Source organism: Pinus tabuliformis, chromosome J (assembly GCF_031772625.1).
Source record: "Pinus tabuliformis cultivar Carrire ecotype Pingquan chromosome J, CPIR1, whole genome shotgun sequence".
Lineage (NCBI taxonomy): Eukaryota > Viridiplantae > Streptophyta > Pinopsida > Pinales > Pinaceae > Pinus > Pinus tabuliformis.
The window spans coordinates 250,271,681-250,289,398 of NC_142295.1; the positions used below are offsets into that span (position 1 = coordinate 250,271,681).

The 17,718-nt window shown below is 40.2% G+C and overlaps 1 pseudogene; it reads right to left on the reverse strand.

Moving 5' to 3' along the window:
- Positions 1–17,718, reverse strand: part of LOC149226714 (LRR receptor-like serine/threonine-protein kinase FEI 1) — a 132,758-nt pseudogene that overhangs the window by 48,727 nt on the left and 66,313 nt on the right.

Consider the following 17,718-nt stretch of genomic DNA (forward strand, 5'->3'; position numbering starts at 1 on the left):
CACAGGGGAGATGTTGAGTACCTTAGAAATGGGGTCAAATGTTCAAAGTCGAGCAGCGCAAAGTGGATTGAGATTGGACAAGTGAAGAAACAGTATCCTCACTTAGTCGATGCTTGAAAACCAACTTTTGGTGGTGCAAAAGCTTTTTCAGTGGGAAGGTTGTGATCCGAATTGGATCCATAGAAGACTGTCAAAGAACCATGACTGTATCAGGTCGAACAAATATCTAAAGAAATCCAAAATAGCGATCAAAAACACCCCTGAACCAGTGGCAATGGTAGCCAACGTGGAATGATGAGGACCTCGGTCAAAGCGCACTGACCGAGGCCCATGTAAACCGCTCAGGAGGCCAAAGTAGCCCTTGCGAGCCCCGAAATGGGAAAAGGAGGTGGAATTTGATGCGCAATTAGAGTGCAGCGCTAGGAGAACAGGGCCGTGAAGGAAAAGCCCGAGCACTCGGTTGGGTGGGGGAATCGGAGGACCGCGGGTAGAAAAAGGGAAAAGCACTAAAACACAATGGCGTGACCCGCGCTCTGGAAAGCCAACAGTATTGATTGGGGCACCCTTAAACGATAAGAGGTTTTGGACGAGAGCGGACTGATTCCATACATCGATTGACACATGGCAGGCGGAGAAAGAGAAAACTGTCGTTGATCACACACTATCGGTTGAGCAAGTCAACCGTGCAAAACGTGCGTATGGCATCGGATCTGGAGGCCCCAGATCAAACGGCTGAGATCATGCCCAATAAGAGGAAGTGGAATTGACAGGGAATTAAGCCATGTTTTAGAAGGATTTGGAATTCGTTTGACTGCCACGGTGGAGGAAGAACGCATCCACGATGTAACTGAAGAAATGAACCGATGAAGCAGGCTAGCACCGTTTAGAGGAGGACAAGTGGCCACTCCCTGAGCGTTCATGATGACACCAAACAGGGAACTCCAAGTTCAACTGCAGAAGGTGGATCGACAGAGGCGGAAGAGGAACTGAACAGGCGTAGGGTTCGAATGGCTAAAGCCGTGAATAGAGAAAGAAGACAATCAGTTGAGTTAGACAGAAGTCGAGAGACGAAGTGGAATAGTGAACCCAGAGAGGAGGACTGAACACAGAGAATAGTAAAGCAAAGTAGAAGAGACAGAGGGCCGAGCTGACTAGTGGCAACATTGAGCACCAGAGAGCTTGAAGATTCAAGCCATCCCATAGAGGAATCTATTTGCACTAAGCATCACATTTTGTTCTTTCCACTGCAGACCAGAAGGTCACAGATTTGGTAGGAAGAAGAAGAGTCTGTGTACTCCAGTGGCTTGGGGAATCCAAGAAACCACCATGCCAAGCAAACCTACTTCAAGGAAACTCACATTGAGTCCCTGTATTGTAATTTCTCTACTTAAAGGCATAATAAAATAAGGCCACCACTGAAATCTGGACCGGGGCCATAGCCCTAGAGAATAGGGGGAAATCCTTATTAAAATTTCTTATGTCTTTATGTTTGCTTACTGTATGTCTCTGATATCTTTCCATTTTACTATTTGTGTGTTGGTAATCTGATTGATCCGTTGCTTCAATAACATAGAACACACACCAGCACATGAGTCTGTAATACCTTTGTTTAATAAATATTTAACTGATGTCACTCATAGGGTGAATATCAGATCACCCCTTGACACCATCAACTGACCAAATGGATCATAAATCACCCAAGTTGGGGAAGCGAGATTCTAAGTGTGCCAACTATCACTATCGGTGAATCTAAAATAGACCAAGTCATCCATTAACACCTGCCAAAGCAGATCAAAAAAGTGTTCATATCACAAAAATCGCCAATAAAATATGTACAAAAATACAAAATATACAAAGAAGCCATTGCTCGGTTGTAACCTAAGAAAAATACTTCTTGAGGTAGGGCCCATTTCGGGGCTCTTCCAATTCGTTCCCTTCAAAATCGACTAATTCATAAGCCCATTTTCCTAAAACTCGTTTCACTATAAAGGGACCATACCACATCGACTTGAATTTTCCTGCCCCCAAGGCGTCTTTATCTTGGTCGTAGACCAAGACAAGGTCGCCTTTAGAAGAGACTCAAGGACAGAAAACTTTATCATACTGAGTTTTAACCCTTTTCTTATGGGCCTCATTTATTATGGCGACATCTCGACGCTGCTCATCGAGATGTTCCAAATGAACGAGGCGCTCTTCGAGACTAGAGGTCTCTGGAAGAAGCTCAACAACTAGCTTAAGGGATGGAATTTTACATTCAATAGGAAAAATAGATTCAAGCTCATAAACTAACTGAAAAGGTGTAAAACCGGTGGTAGTCTTTACCGAGGTTCGGTATGCCGAAAGAGCCGGAGACAACATGATGTGCCAATTGGAGTGATTTTTTTCAATTGTCCTTTGTAGGATCATCTTGAGGGACTTATTCATGGCTTCGACTTACCCATTGGCCTGAGGATAATACAGAGACAAATGCTGCTGCCGGAAGCCTAACTTAAGAGCCAATTCGGTCATCAGTTGGTTCTAGAAATGACTACCATGATCAGTAATAATCTCTCTCGGGATACCAAAATGTGAAATAATCTGATTGAAGAGGAACAATGCTGCTGTCTCACTATCATTTTTATAAGTAGGCATAGCTTCAGCCCACTTCATAAAGTAGTCTACAGCCACTATAATGTACTTGTGATTTAACATTGAAGGTGGATTACAAGTAGTAAAGTCAATGCCCCACTTTGTAAAAGTACCGACAGTGACAATAGGAAAAAGAGGAGCTAGATGCGCGCACATCTTCCGAGTATAGACTTGACAAGGGTGGAAATGTTTGACTGCTTCAATACAATCTTTGAAAATCGAAGGCCAAATTTAGCCGGCACCCAAGATTTTTTGGGTTGTTGCAAGCCCTGATAGATGACCACCACAAGCTCCACTATGGCAATCATTGAGCACAAACTCTGCTTCCTCTAAAGTTAAACAACGCCTAAGGATTGAATCAACCCCTCGGCGATATAATATATCACCAATGATGACATAGTTCTTAGCAAGGTGACGTAATTTTCGATGTCCATCCTTGGAGAAAGCAAGGGGGAACTTCGAAGTCTGGAGATAGATGATAATGTCTCCATACCAGGGATCTTGTGAAGAGATGAGGAATAGATGTTCATCTGGGAAACTTTCCTCATAAACAATATCTTCTTCACAAGGCAGGTCGAAAATTAATTCTGCAAAAGCAAATGACTTCTTAGACTTGGCTGACAAGAACTCGAGATCGAATTCTCGTAAAATAACAATCCATTGGTTGTATTTGCCCCAAATCACTCACCAACTAAGGACAAATTGGAAAGGATTGACTGCTGCTAAGACGAATGTTTTGTGTAGCAAAATATAATGATGACCGTTGGACAGCATGAACAGCTACCAAGGCCAATTTCTCAACCAGAGAATAGTGTAGTTCGGGGCCTACCAAGCCTCAACTCAAGTAGTAAATCAAATGCTCCGTGAGAGCATCATCTTCCTGAACCAGAACCATACCTATGGTTAATTCTTCCACTGCAAGATATAAAAAGAAATCTCTACCATAATCCAGCAGACTCAAAAGTGGGGCAGAGATCAACGCTTACTTCAAGGCATCAAAAGATCATTGTGCAAAGTCGTCCCATAAAAATAGAACTCATTTCTTCAGCAAACACATAAATCCTTTAGTTATCTCACCATAGTTTGCTATAAACCGTCTCAAGAAATTTGTTTTTCCTTGGAGATTTTGAAGCTTTTGGATTGAAGACGAGGGAGGAAACTGAATTATTGCCTCAACCTTGGAAGTATCAACTCGAATCCCTTCAGTTGATATAATGAACCCTAACAACCGACCAAATGTAACTGCAAAAATGCACTTATTTGGATTCAACCGGATCTTGTAAAATCAACATCTCTCAAAAACTAACTAAAGGTGACTGGGATGATTGATTCTCTTTCGAGAACGAGTAGCTAAATCATCCAAGTATGCTTCAATGACATGCTTGATGTCGTGGAAAGAATAAGACATAGCTTGCTAAAACGTAGCTCCAACATTTTCAAGACCAAAAGGCAGCTTTTTGTATGCAAAGGTACCCCAGGAACAAATGAAAGTTGTCTTATACTAGTCTTCTAGATGGATAGATATTTGATTATAACTGGAGAAACCGTCCATGAATGAGAAAATCTCATTACTCTCATATTCATCAACTATCTAATCGATAAATGGTGTGGGGTAATTGTCTTTTAGACAAGCCTTGTTCAAATCCCTAAAGTCAATGCACACTCGGATCGTTTCTTGTTTTTTATCAACTGGGACTGGATTAGAAACCCACTCCGTTAGAGGAACGGGGTATATAAAACCTACCTTGAGCAGCTTTTCTACTTCAGCTTTAATAGCTGCTGCTTTCATAGGATTGACTGGCTGAAGCTTTTGATGAATCGGCTTGGTGTTTTCATATGTCTTGATCTCATGCTGAATGATGGATGGATCAATACTAGGTATTTCTTCATAAGACCAAGCAAATACATCCCGAAACTCTTTAAAGAGATCGGTGCAAATTTGAATCTCTTCAGGGGAACACTTAGCCCTGATGAAGACATTTTCTATCACATTAGGGATCCTAGAGATGTTTATTGGTAAGGTTTTTGAAATAACTGACATATTACCTTCAGCACGTATGTGTGCTGGAGCCAAAGGGTTTGAAATTGTACAAACATCACTAGTAAGTAGATTGGAGAACCTAGATTCAACTTCCTGCAATGGAGGAAGAAAATATGAACGATGGTGTAAATCTTCCCACGATCGATCTACACCAGTCATTGCTTCTAAAATTGCTTCCTCGGATGGTAAAACTGTATCTAAGCAATCCATAGCAGAAGTAGAGTCAAGTGTCCAAGCTAGAGCCACATCACCATCTAACTCCTCCTCTGAAAAAGGAGTAGGATGGTTGTTTGTAGAGTTAATGATCGATTGATATCTAAGCTTTGTTGCAGACATAAGGAATGCTATTCCGCTATCCTGCCCTTCATCTAATGTGGTTGCAGATGAAGGTAAGGTCCAAGGCTCTAAAAAATAACGAGTTTGAAAGAACTCTTCCCATGAAGACTCCTTGGAAGATGAAATGGCATTGATTCTAGCTATAGGAGTGGGGAGATCAAATATACCCATCAATGAAGAGTACATCCCAACTCCTAAATTCTCGATAGGTTGATGGGGGTTATCGACCAATGGAACCATAGAATCCGAAGTTTCACAAGGGTCACTTAGAGAATAATCCAATTGATCAATTTTAACAATTCTCCCCTCATGAGCAAAATAGAGGATGCGGAATAAATATGACACTATAGCATCCATTTCATAAATCCAATTCCTTCCTAATAGGAGATTGTAATCCAGGTTGGCATCAATGATTTCTACTTCGATATTAATGACCTTTCCTCCAACACATATAGGAAAGGCCAGGATAATCCCATGTGGCCTATGAGAATGTCCATCAAATGTTGTCAAGAGAGTGGGTGAAGGAGCGACTAAAGGCGATTCAATGGCCTTCCAAAATGACATAGACATTACGCATGTGGAAGCTCCCTCATCTATAATTGTTCGAAAAATATTAGTTTTCCTGTAAGTAGACTTTATTTGAAAAGCCATATGGTGAGGAAGTCTCTCTTTGACATTGAGCATGTCAAAAGTGAGCACTAAAGAATTTTTTGGATCTACTACCCCGATCGCTAAAATCAAAGCACTTTGTTGATCAGGACACAACTGGAGTACCTCTAAAGCAGACATAGCGCAAGGACTTTGAGCCATATCTTCTACAATCAAGTAGTTCTGGGTCGCCCTAGCATTAGGGTTAATAGTTGCGTGCTTAGCAGAACCTTTCGGTATCCGAGGTATAGACTCGATAGAGGGTCGCTCAATATGAAGTGGGTCCATAGTTCCGGGAACAAATTTATCCTTAGATGTTTCTATTTCACCGTAATCACGTGCTCGCGTAGCCACATTGACATGAGAACTCTTCATGAAAACATTTGAGGAATTGTCCCCTTCTTGGTTTCCCCCTGTAGAGGTACCAGGGTTTGAGTTCACGCCAGCAAGAAACTGCTGCCCTTGGGGGAAAGAGTTAGTTAAGATAGCTTGGGAGCTAGAAGACCCTTGTTGCACTAACAAGCACTAAGCATCTAGAATTTTCGGGCATATATGTGTCAAATGATCTCCACTGCATAACTTGCATGGAAATTTAACCTTTTTCTTAGAATCTTTTCTACCCTCACCAACACCGTTGCTAGGCTTGTTCGCATTACCCTTCCCTTCCTGATTCTTCTTTTTACCTTGTCCCTTTTGCTTCCCATCGGATTGTTTATTTCCTTTGGGGTTAGAGGCCTAAACAGTGTTTATGGAAGAAGGTTGGGAAGGTGAAGGAGTAGACACTGCGGCCTGGTTGGAAGAAGCACCTTGTAGAGACAACTGCTACAATTGGTTCAAAAGGTTCACCGTATTTGCATCAACTGATCCAACTATACCATCAGCGTGAGGGATTGGCTTTGGTTTGGCTACATCAACCATGGATCTAGGAGCATCAAGTAAGATTTTCTGAAGAGTCCCAGGCTAAGAATATATCAGTTCTAATTGCTGAGAACGAAAGATAGCCTGCTCTTCCGAATAAACACTAGAAAGAGAAACATCCTTGGAGATCTCAGGTTGTAATGATTTTAGAAACCATTCGAGACAGAATTCTGGTGGAATTTCGGCTTTGATAAGCCTTTTTCTCCATCTCCATTCTTGGATATGATTCGAAAAGTGAGTAGCCGTGTCTTGATGAAAATTAGCCAGAAGCTCAGTTCCGACTTCATAACGGACAGGCAACTGAAAATGGTTTAAAAAAATGTTATCCAAATCAGCGAAAGAAGTAAAGGTTCCCCCTGGAAACTATATATACCACTTAGTCACATTCCCAGTTAAGGTGCGATGAAATAACCTCAACCTGATCGAATCATCGATCAGGGAGTTGGATGAGCACCATAAAAGGAACGTGGTTACATGGTCGCATGGGTCTTCACCATTCTTCCCTTCGAATTTTGGAATCTCTGATGGAAGTTTGTTTGGGGCCGGAGGCCAAGCCAAATTGTATCTAATTGGATTGTTTGTCAACTTAGTTAAGTCTAGAAGATTAAGTGTGGCCAGAAAAGGAAGTCGTGGGGGACCTTGGGGATTCCACCCAGATTGGGTGGAGTTCCCAAAAGTCTGAAAAGAATGACCTAGATTTTGAAAGGCACCAGGTTGCTTAAAGTAACTTATAGAACCTACTGCACCAAAGGGTGATCCTTGTGGTCTAGCAAAATTCAGAGTTTGACCAACTCCAGCCGAAAATCCTCCGTAACTAGTAAAGCTACCCCCTAACAAAGTATTGTAAGGAGATGACAACCCCTAATAAGGGTTCCAAGCATTAGCTAAGGGTGGAAAACTATGAAATGAAGTAACCGAGGAATACGGCACATTCCCTTGTTGGCCGAAAAACTGATTCCTAGCTCCTAAACCACTAACTGCACAGTTTGTTTAACTCTTAAAGGGATCACTGCCTTGACTTCTAAAAGGAAAAGGCATAGACCCTACTGTCGGATTGGAATGTGGTATATGACCACTTCCAAATGGGAAACCCTGAAAAGAAGTTGATCCACTCATCATGGACGTGGAGGCGGTTCATGGTACATTCAATGGAACTGAAGGAATACCTTGAGAGGGCATTCCAAAAGGGAAAAATCCAAATCTGGATGCATTAGCCTGAGAACTTCCACTCGTCGATGGAATGGAATTGGACCCAAATATGGATGTTTCGGGAGTGTTAGAAGGGATGGAAATAGTTCCTCCCCCTTGCACCGATATGGGAGTCTTCATGCTCGCAACACTCGTAGTGGACGCCATGCTTCTAGCAGTGGTCATCGAAGGGATAAATGTGTGTGGACCTGGGCTTCAAGGCCTGTGAGTCGGAGTTCCAATGTATAACAATAAGTCTGGATGATCAGGAGGGAGAGGAGAATTCGGAGCCGCAACCGACTCTGAAATCTCTTCTACTTCAATTTTTTCTTCTGACTGGAAGAGTACTCGAGAAAGAACTGGTGTGTTCCTCTCTAACTCTGTAGTAGTACCAGGTCTATCTTGTCAATTAATGCCCCCAAGAGGAGGATCAATCTTCGATGCACCTGCTATGACTGGTTGAAAACCACTGATAGAATTGCTCCTACGCCTTCTAGGATAAGGCTCTGGACTCGCAGGTGAAAGCCCACGAAGTCTACGGGACCGTTGAGATGTTTGGACAACCAATTTGAATTATTTTTATAAGATCTACTTAAAGACTCAAGAAAATTGAAAGCTAGGCTGACTAGGAGCACAGAACACACACTAAAAATGTCCCTAAAGAGATCAGCAATCAAACAACTTCCAAGTATTTCTACTCTGGGTGATTAGGACCAAACACGAAAATACAAGAAAGTTAATAATAAGGGCCTTCCGAAAATAGACTTGGGTAATTACACCCCAGGTCTACTAGCGAAGGTATTAGAGGTAGTTACGCTTGTTATCACTTAGATTTTCCTTGAAGTTGGTAGGAAGAGGAAAGGGGTCTGAGGTAACCACAAACCAACTTTTAGATACAGAATCTAGCCAATTTGTATCCAGAGAGGGTTCTCTATTTATGATTTAGCTTGGTTTTGAAAGATATTAGGCTAGTTGTGAGGTTTAGGAGTTTTGTTTGAGTTTGGGTGGTGAGATTCAATAGTAGACGGGTAGGACTGAGTAGTTTAGGCTATTGGGCTAATGGAGTCAAAGAAAGATGGCTTAACTGGATTTGGTTTCTTAACAAAAGATGGTTTCACAGGGCCAGATGGTCAAACAGGGTACAAATAACAACTTGGAATAGATGGGATGGGCTTAAAATGGGTGAAGGGTAGCTAAGAATCCTTCAGCCTATTTAAAGAGGGAACTTGAATTATTACTAATAAAGAGTAGTTAAGTATTCTTTACTAAATAATCAAAATGGACGAACTAGAAAACAGGAGCAATTAAGATTTCATTGTTTATCATAATTCAGAAGAAAACATAGAGAATAATAATTGAAAACAGAGTTCAATCAAGCATATTCTGAATTACTCTTTTTCGCTTATCATTTAGATATGAAACATAGATGATATAATAAATGAGGAAAACTTTAAAACATAAGGTATAGATGCCTTATTGATCTGGTGTTTGATTCAAGAAATCTGTGGAAAGTCCTTTGCATCAATTTTTTATCCAGCAAGCTATACAAAAGTTGGTCCAATAGCACTTTATTCCAAAATAATCAGTATTACAACAATGTCTAAGAATCCACACAAAATACTTCAAATGGAGAAGTATTTATACTAATTGTAAACTGAAATATCTTGAAAAAATATCAAGATTAGTTTCACAATTATCTCCAACTGTTTACATTAATAGAACTTTAATAAAGGACATTCCAAACTAATGAATCTATTTGGCACTATGTTTATGGTTTTATGGTTACAAAGAAGAGAAAGTCGAATTTGGTAGCAACTCTTAGTTGATGATGAGGCATCCCAGTCACTAACTGCATCCTTCCTTCGTGCATACTGCCCCAGAAATTCTGCAAACTCAGGGTCCAATGATACGCTTGTATATCTCAATCCGTAATAGATATGTAAAAAGTGAAAGAGGTTTTTGTGGATAGGAATTTTTTTGAGATAAACCTCTCTCGGTTTCCCAAAATTCATCTCCAGCTATTCATAATATTCTCTGCAAAAAGATGTCAAAAACAGGACTTTGCACAAACTGAAAAATAGGTTGTGAAGACATGCACTTATCTCCCTCTTGGTAATACCTGTGTAAAAAGTGAGAGATATTTTTGTAGATGAGACTTTTTGGAACAAAAACCTCCTCCAGTTTCTCAAAATACTTCTTGGAGTGGCCACAATAGTTTCTGCAAAACTATGACTTAAACAAGAAATTTCTGAAGAATGTACCATTTCTATTCTGATTTCATCTTTTAACCTTAAATTCCTTTCAACTGTTTTTCACTTTTACTTTGGATAAACTTCATTATAGCTGGTGAAAGTGTTTTCATCTTTTTTAACCCTTAATGTCTTCATGTTTACTTTTACTATTTACTGTTTACTTTTTACTTTTATCGCTTTGTTTTTTCAATTGTCTTTACTTTGACATGAATTTGTATACTCTGTTTTGTAACTGTCTTCCCTGCTGTTTATCTTCATGCTAGCTGATTTAATTGACTTGGTCTTCAATCTAATACTCTTTAATCCTGATACACTTTGACTGTTCTTTACTGTGTCCTTTTACCTTCACTGTATATTTTAGGTTTTTACTGTCTATTTCAACAGTAAATCGTTTAATTTCATGTTTCCTCTGCTTGTCTTTTTACTGTATGTTTTATCTTCTATCTCTGTTTGAATAGATTTGATAACAATCTTGGAGTAAACAGGTCTTATGACTAGTATTAAGACTGTTTATCCAAGGATGTGGTCTTCTGATCACTTGTAAAACAAAACAAATTGTTAAGAAATCATTGGTTTGCAGGGGAGGTTGAAAAGGTTTCATTTGAGCTGGAGAGGTCTATGGAATGAGTCCAAAATGATTTTCAGGAGGTAAATCATGCTCAAATTGGTTAACAGAGGCTTCAGGTGGCACAGCTGGGTTACAAAGGGTTTTACTGCACAATTAGGTGAAAATGAGCAACACTGGGGTTTTTGTGTTTAAACGGGTAAATGGTTGGTATTGGCGGGTGAAAGGATGAATGATGAGACATTTTGTCGTTTAGTAGAAGGTGGTAAGTGGTTTCTATCACACCGCTTATGGGGAAGGGTGGTATTTAGCCTCGAGCCAGCGATTCCATAGATTACTCGACGCGTGGCAGAGGCACTGTACAAAAACTGCTTTGCGATCACGCGCTAACGTGTGGTCGCAAAGGGTCGTGCGATATGCATGAAAGCCGTTGGATCTGGGCGCATTGATCGGATGGCTATCAGGGCTTTGAAGTGATGGGGATATAATGGAGGCGGGCCTGATACATTTAAGGATTAATTAATCGCATCGGGGGCGGTGGGATTGGCTATTGAGGTTATTAATTAACCATGAGAGTTAATTAATCATGTTTATTGGAGCGGAGGGTCGAGGTTCTTAATGGGTTACTGATTAACTCATTAATCCTATTTTAAAACAAACTATGGTTATATTTTAACCAAAGGGGTAGGATATGTAAAAATTTTGGGTTTTGTATAATATAATAATACGGGAGAGGGTAAAGTTGTTTTATTCGGGAATTCACATAATAATAACATTAGTGGTTAATATGAACAAATGAATGGGAAAGCACTAAGTTTAATGTTTTCTAAAAATGCATCTCATCATACAACACTTATACCTTAGGCTAATGATATATGAGGATTTCATGTAGATAGAAAAGCTTTATAAAGGGAATGAGTGACTTTATGAAGGGGTGAATATTGATGAAGGGGATTTAAGTGCTGTAGGTATTTCAAATCATTGGGCTGAGGGTCCGGTCCCTCCAAAAGTTAGAGAAATGCTTTGAGCCCCCCTAACTTGTTTATAGGTACCTTTAGCACTTGGGGAAATTAGTGAATTTTTTGAGAAAAATGGAGTAAGGAAGTTAATTATTTTGACTTTGTCTCCTTGATGTGTTGTCTCCAATGTGAGTTGTGCTTTTTCCAAGTGATGAAAGCAAAATATTTAAGCATTAAACTTAACCATTCACCACACATTTATTCTGCAACCATCATCTACTTACCCTACCTACTTTATCCTAGCATTTTTACTTCTTTATTAGGGTGCACTTAAACTGGAAAACCCTTATCACACTTTCTTTTCTTTTACATGTAGATATCTATCTAAGTCTAGCCTTATTTCATCCAAGGGATCAGATTAAACTGTTGAGCTCTTTTTATTCACTCTACCTATCTACTTATCTGCCAAGATTAAACAGTTTGGTCAGATTTTATTCTCTACTTCTAAAACATGAAATTCAAATATGAACTAGCCAAGCTTAAGTTGTTTGACTATTCATCAATTGTGGCATAAGTTAACAAGCTGCACACAATTGTTTATTGTACAAGAGTAAAAAGTAGTGGCATTTAGGCTTGCACACTTTCCTTGGTTTTTCTTTTTGGTGGGGTTCATTTTCTTTCACTTTTTTGACCATCTTATTCTTTTTACCCTTTGATTTTTCTTTTAGGGTATACCCTCTTTACATTTTTTAAATTTTTTTATTTTTTGACAATATGGAAAACCTTTGCAACAAGGAAAGGTATGAACATATTACATAGCTCATCAAGTCAATCATGAAATATGACACCTATTGGTATAGGAGCATAACAACGCTGACCTCCAGACAATAGCCTTTGTCGGTGTGTTGTGGTCACCAACAACCCCCCTCTTTGTTTGATATTAGTAATAACATCAAGCAAAGGGGGACCCTTAACCAAAAATCCAAAAAATATTTTGTTTAAAAAATCTTTTGTATTAACTCCCTAAGAGCTATATCGCGTCGCAAAGGTAGAGAGAAGCGTTTTCCCAAAGCGCATAAATACACTGAAAAAGAGCGATGCGAGAACCCATCGCATCGCGTGCATTAAAAGCGCTCAAAAAGGGAAAACCTAAGGAATCACCAACGGCCGATATGCGACGTCGCACGTCGCAATGTCGCATAAGCAGCACAGAGTGATAAAGCGAAAACCTTGCGATCTTGCGATCTGCGATCATACAAAACTGCGATCTGCGATATTGGCAATTTGTGATAACACTTAATGACGTCGTAGTCCTCGATACTGCGATTCCAATCGCAGAAAGGACTCATCGCAAGAATTTTCTGACATAAACAGTAAACCCAAGATTGAGCGCGCACCTTAAGGGAAATTAATGATCGCATGCTTGAGTATCCAAGAATGATTGTATCGCGTTTTTCGAAGATTCAAATCATGATGAGTGTCAGAATTACGCATTCATTAGAACTTAATGCTTTCATGTCAATCTTTTCGTCATTTCTCTTCTTCTTTGCGTAAACTGCAAGACATGTAACTGATATAAATCTATATGCAGGAAACATCTAAGGAAAAGAGGAAAGCGCCAATGGGGTAACAGAGAGAAGATGCCTCCGCAAATGGATGCCGCATGCAGCAGGACCGCGGATTCCAGAGTATCACCCAACAGGCGCTGATGAAAATAGACTATCTAAGACTCAGAGTCAAAGGCGCACAAAAGCAGCGTGTTTGCAAAAGATCTTGAAGCTCAGACTGGGCAAAGCAAAAAGAGAAACGCAAAAGAAGGAGGACGCTCCAGAAAAGCCTGGAACAAAGAACGGAAGCAATTCTCGATACAGCGGATTGTCCATACAATGCGACTCCTAACTCATTGAGTCATTCGCACGACCGGAAACCAAAATAGCAACAACAAAATCAGTTCGAAAGGAACCTGGGTTGTACTAAGTGTACGCACAGCGAATACACCCAGCTAGAGAAAGGTTTTCGAAAATATCTTCTAGTCTGTCAGAAAGAGGTGCTAGCTCTTGTTATTTCTAATTTTCAAGCTCAAACAAAAGGAAAGGACAACCATCTGACTCTTTCACGGCGAACAGTGCATTGCTTACAGCACTAAGGAGCAGATACAGAAACGGTTAGAAATTAGATTTGATTTTTAGAAATAAATTTGCTTTTAGTAAAAGGGCGGTCATTTGAAGCCATTCCCTAAATTTGTGTAATTAAGATTAATTAGTTAGTAGTATTTAACCCTTCTCATGGCATTTGGAGAAGGGTCCGGAAATCTGTCAAAAAACTTGTCCTCAGAACATGCACTTTTGCACCCTCGGAGGGGGCTTTTGATGAATGGATGGATTGAGATTTATTTATGTTTGCATTTTAATGTATGTTACTGATGTTGCACTTCTGTAGTCTTAGCAGATATTAGAACAAGTAGAAATAAATCGTTATTGCTTGAAGTTTATTAGTGAAATATGTCATAAATGGTACTTTTATCTCTTGACTAATTTCTGCTTATATTCCTAAAGTGATATGCAGCTGAGTTCTTTATATGTTAATGTATGAATGTGTGTATTACCATTTGGCACTTCTGTACGGTGGAGTCATTTATTTGTGCTTGACATATGAATAACTAATTATGCGATATGTTGTTCACAACTGTTTTGCCTAACTTTTTATGCAGAATGATTTATCTTAATGGATTTCTAATTCTTATGATAGATGAACGATCTTTATTACTAGCTATTGTTCAAAATCTTTTTAGATCGCATAATAGAAGAAAAATACCCCGGGTTAGCATAGATTAGATGTATTGTTTTTCACTAGATTACAATAGCATAGAGTTAGTTTAGAAGTTAGAATTAAATTAGCTTAAAATACCCCTAGATCAATACCATCAAACTCTACACACACACACACCCCTCACATTGGGAAACTGGTCCCATTACCCCCAGTCGGACCCGCTACACCAAACGGGCACGGAGCCGCCAACCAGGTTCCTGACCGGGTGGATATCCCCCTTGTTGTTGACCCGATTTCGGGGCCCTCAACATATTTGGCGCTAGAAGGAGGGCACGAGCTATGAATGGCGCATAAATCAAAATCTAAATACCATTCTGAGAGCAAATCACCCTCACCAACTCCCCCGACTTCTCCGGTATGATTAAACTCGGAGCTAGAAGTCACTCGAGCATCCACCGCTGCTACACACTCTAATATATCAGACCAACTTATCATTGATCCCCCTAAACTTCAAACTTTGATTCGTAAACTCCAGGGATTCTCTATCTTTACTCAGAGGTCTGATAAATCTAAAGGCAGCGTGACTTCGCAGTACAATCCTGCTCATCCCCTGACCAGATTGAAGAGTGAAAAGTTTGGCATCCAGCCAACTGAAATCCCTCTCCCCACTAGGAAAAGAGCAAGGAAAGCACTTCCAGAGTCTGACAGAGAGACTCTTTCATCTACCTCGTCCATTTCAACTCCCTCACCGCGAAGTCAGCCACCCACATCTTCACCCCAGATCACTCACTCATCTTCCACAACCCTTCCTCTTCAAACATCAAAGACCTTAATATCTTCATCTTCTCAGCATCAGAGATCATCTTCTGCACTTCCATTGACTAGCAGCTCAACGATGGCCCAGTCTCCATGGAACAATCCTGGGGTGGTTTTAATGCCTCCACCCCTGAGCCCTATACCGGCCCATCCTGAGAAATGGCTGCCTAAATTCAATCCAGAAGCAGGCATGCTAGCCGAAGAACATATCAATAATTTCATGCTTTCTGTTAATCTCAACGGAGTTACTAACGAAGACGCTGTTGTCCGGCTTTTCCCTTATACAATGCAAGGAACAGCCGGGTCGTGGTACTTTTCGTTACCTTCCGGATCCATCACAAGATGGGACATTTTTCAAAGTCAGTTCCTCACCAAGTTTGGTGATGACAGATCCACGGCGACATTGATCAATGACCTATCTAATCTTAAGGCTGAGGCTAGAGAACCCATTAAAGATTTTAACTTACGGTTCAATAAGATCCTCAACAAAATCCCCGCTGCTTCACAACCCAGCGAGGAAGTAAGATGTGAATGGTACATCACGGCCTTACCATCTAACTTGGCTATCTTCGTAGATAGGGCAAGCAAGACAACCTTAGTTGAAAACTTAACAGAGGCGTTAGCAGTTGAAAAACATGTAGTAGCCCTTGAAAAGAGATCTGCAATTGAAGAACGTAAATCTAAGAAGATCTCTTTCAAAGAAGACACCAAGAAGAAGCAAACGAAAGATCCTTTCGATATGGAAGGATTACAAAAAGTATTAAAGGCCATGTCCAATGAGATGATTGATATAAGAAAACAAATGGCAGAAACATCTTCAAGAAAGCCTTTCAGGACTTTTAAAAGAAACCCTCCCATGGAGACGAAGCCACCCAACGCTGTCTCAAACGTTGAATCTGAAGAAGAAGAAGAAGAGAATACCACTGAAGGGCAGACCGACGATGAAGAAGTTGTAGAACTACAAGGAATGTGGGATTTCATCCTCCCACAAGAAGAGGATCAAGAAGCATTTCCGGTTAGCATGAGAAGCAAAAATCAACTTGATCCTCCCCAAACTACCCAAAAAAAAAGGGCGCAAGCCCTGCAACAAAAGATAATGTCGCAACAAAAAAGAAAACTGCTAAAGCGACCCAGTTTAGCCCAGTCCAATCTGATCAAGCACCTCCATCAAGAACACTGATAGTGTCGGATGAAATGGAGTATAACATCATTGATGACATGAAGAAGACTAGGGCTAACATCACTCTTTATGAATTGAGTAAATTGAAACACCAGCAAAAAATAATGATGAAGGAATTGCATGTTGTGCCTACTACATCTTTACCTATAGCTGTAGCTTCCCACAATCTGGGAAGGCCTCCAACCAACGCGATCAATAATATTGATCCAAATGACATCGCCTTGATTGGAGGAAGATCAAGATCTCATACTCCTCCTTTTCTTCTCACATATGAAATCTTCAATAAAAACGTGCACAATTGCTTGGTCGATTCTGGTGCTTCAACGAATATTTTACCCAGGTCAATATGTGCCAAATTGAATGTGAAACCTCAAAAATCCGCAGTACGTATAGTTCAACTTGATCGATCCCAAGTTGAAGTGATTGGTGAACTTAACCAGGTGACCATAAGATTGTTGTCTAACCCAAAAGTGTGTCAGGTTATCGACATTCTAGTAGCTGATATCCCTGAGTTTTATGGTTTGATTCTTAGCAGGGATTGGTCGGAGAAACTCCACGGATATTTCTCAACTGACTGGTCGCACATGTGGTTACCATACAATGGTAAACCAAATCAGATAAAGGTTGAACGAGAGTTGCACCAAAAATACATAGTGACAGAACTGGAAGGAGAAAATGAAGCCATAACATACAATAGCAGCATTGTAGGCAATTACGCAGTAGATTCTTTCCTCGGCAATTTCAATGCTCATATTTCACCTTACTTAGAGAATTCAGTTTTATCCCAAGTTGAAAATTTCTCCCAAACTGATGACTCAAAATGTTTTAGTTTTTTAGATAATTCTGTAAATACATCTTTATTTTGGAAATTATATTTTGACGGGTCTAAATCCAATGAGGGAGCAGGAGCAGGATGCGTTATGATTAGCCCAGACGGGAACAAAATTATGCTCACATGCAGACTTGAGTTCAATTGCACGAACAACACAGCAGAGTACGAAGCCTTGGTTCAAGGCCTATACAAAGCAATCGGATTGAACGTTAAGTATCTTCAAGTCTTTGGAGATTCTGAGATCGTCGTAAAACAGGTACGTAACACCATACATTGCCTGTCAAGTCATTTAAAACACTATTAATCGTTAGTTCAAGATCTCACTACACATTTCATAGCATTCAACATCTCGTCAATTCCAAGAGTTCAAAACGCGAGCGCATACCTGTTAGCTAACGTAGCCTCTAGACTTATTCCTTCCGAAGATTTTAGTCCTGATAGGTTTTCAATAGAATTAATCTTTAGACCATCCATCCCTGACAACATCACCAATTGGAGAGTATTCAACGACGATCCTGACATCGTAAATTTCCTTACTTCTGAAGGATCCTACTCAAATCAGATAATCGACGAAGGCCATCATGAT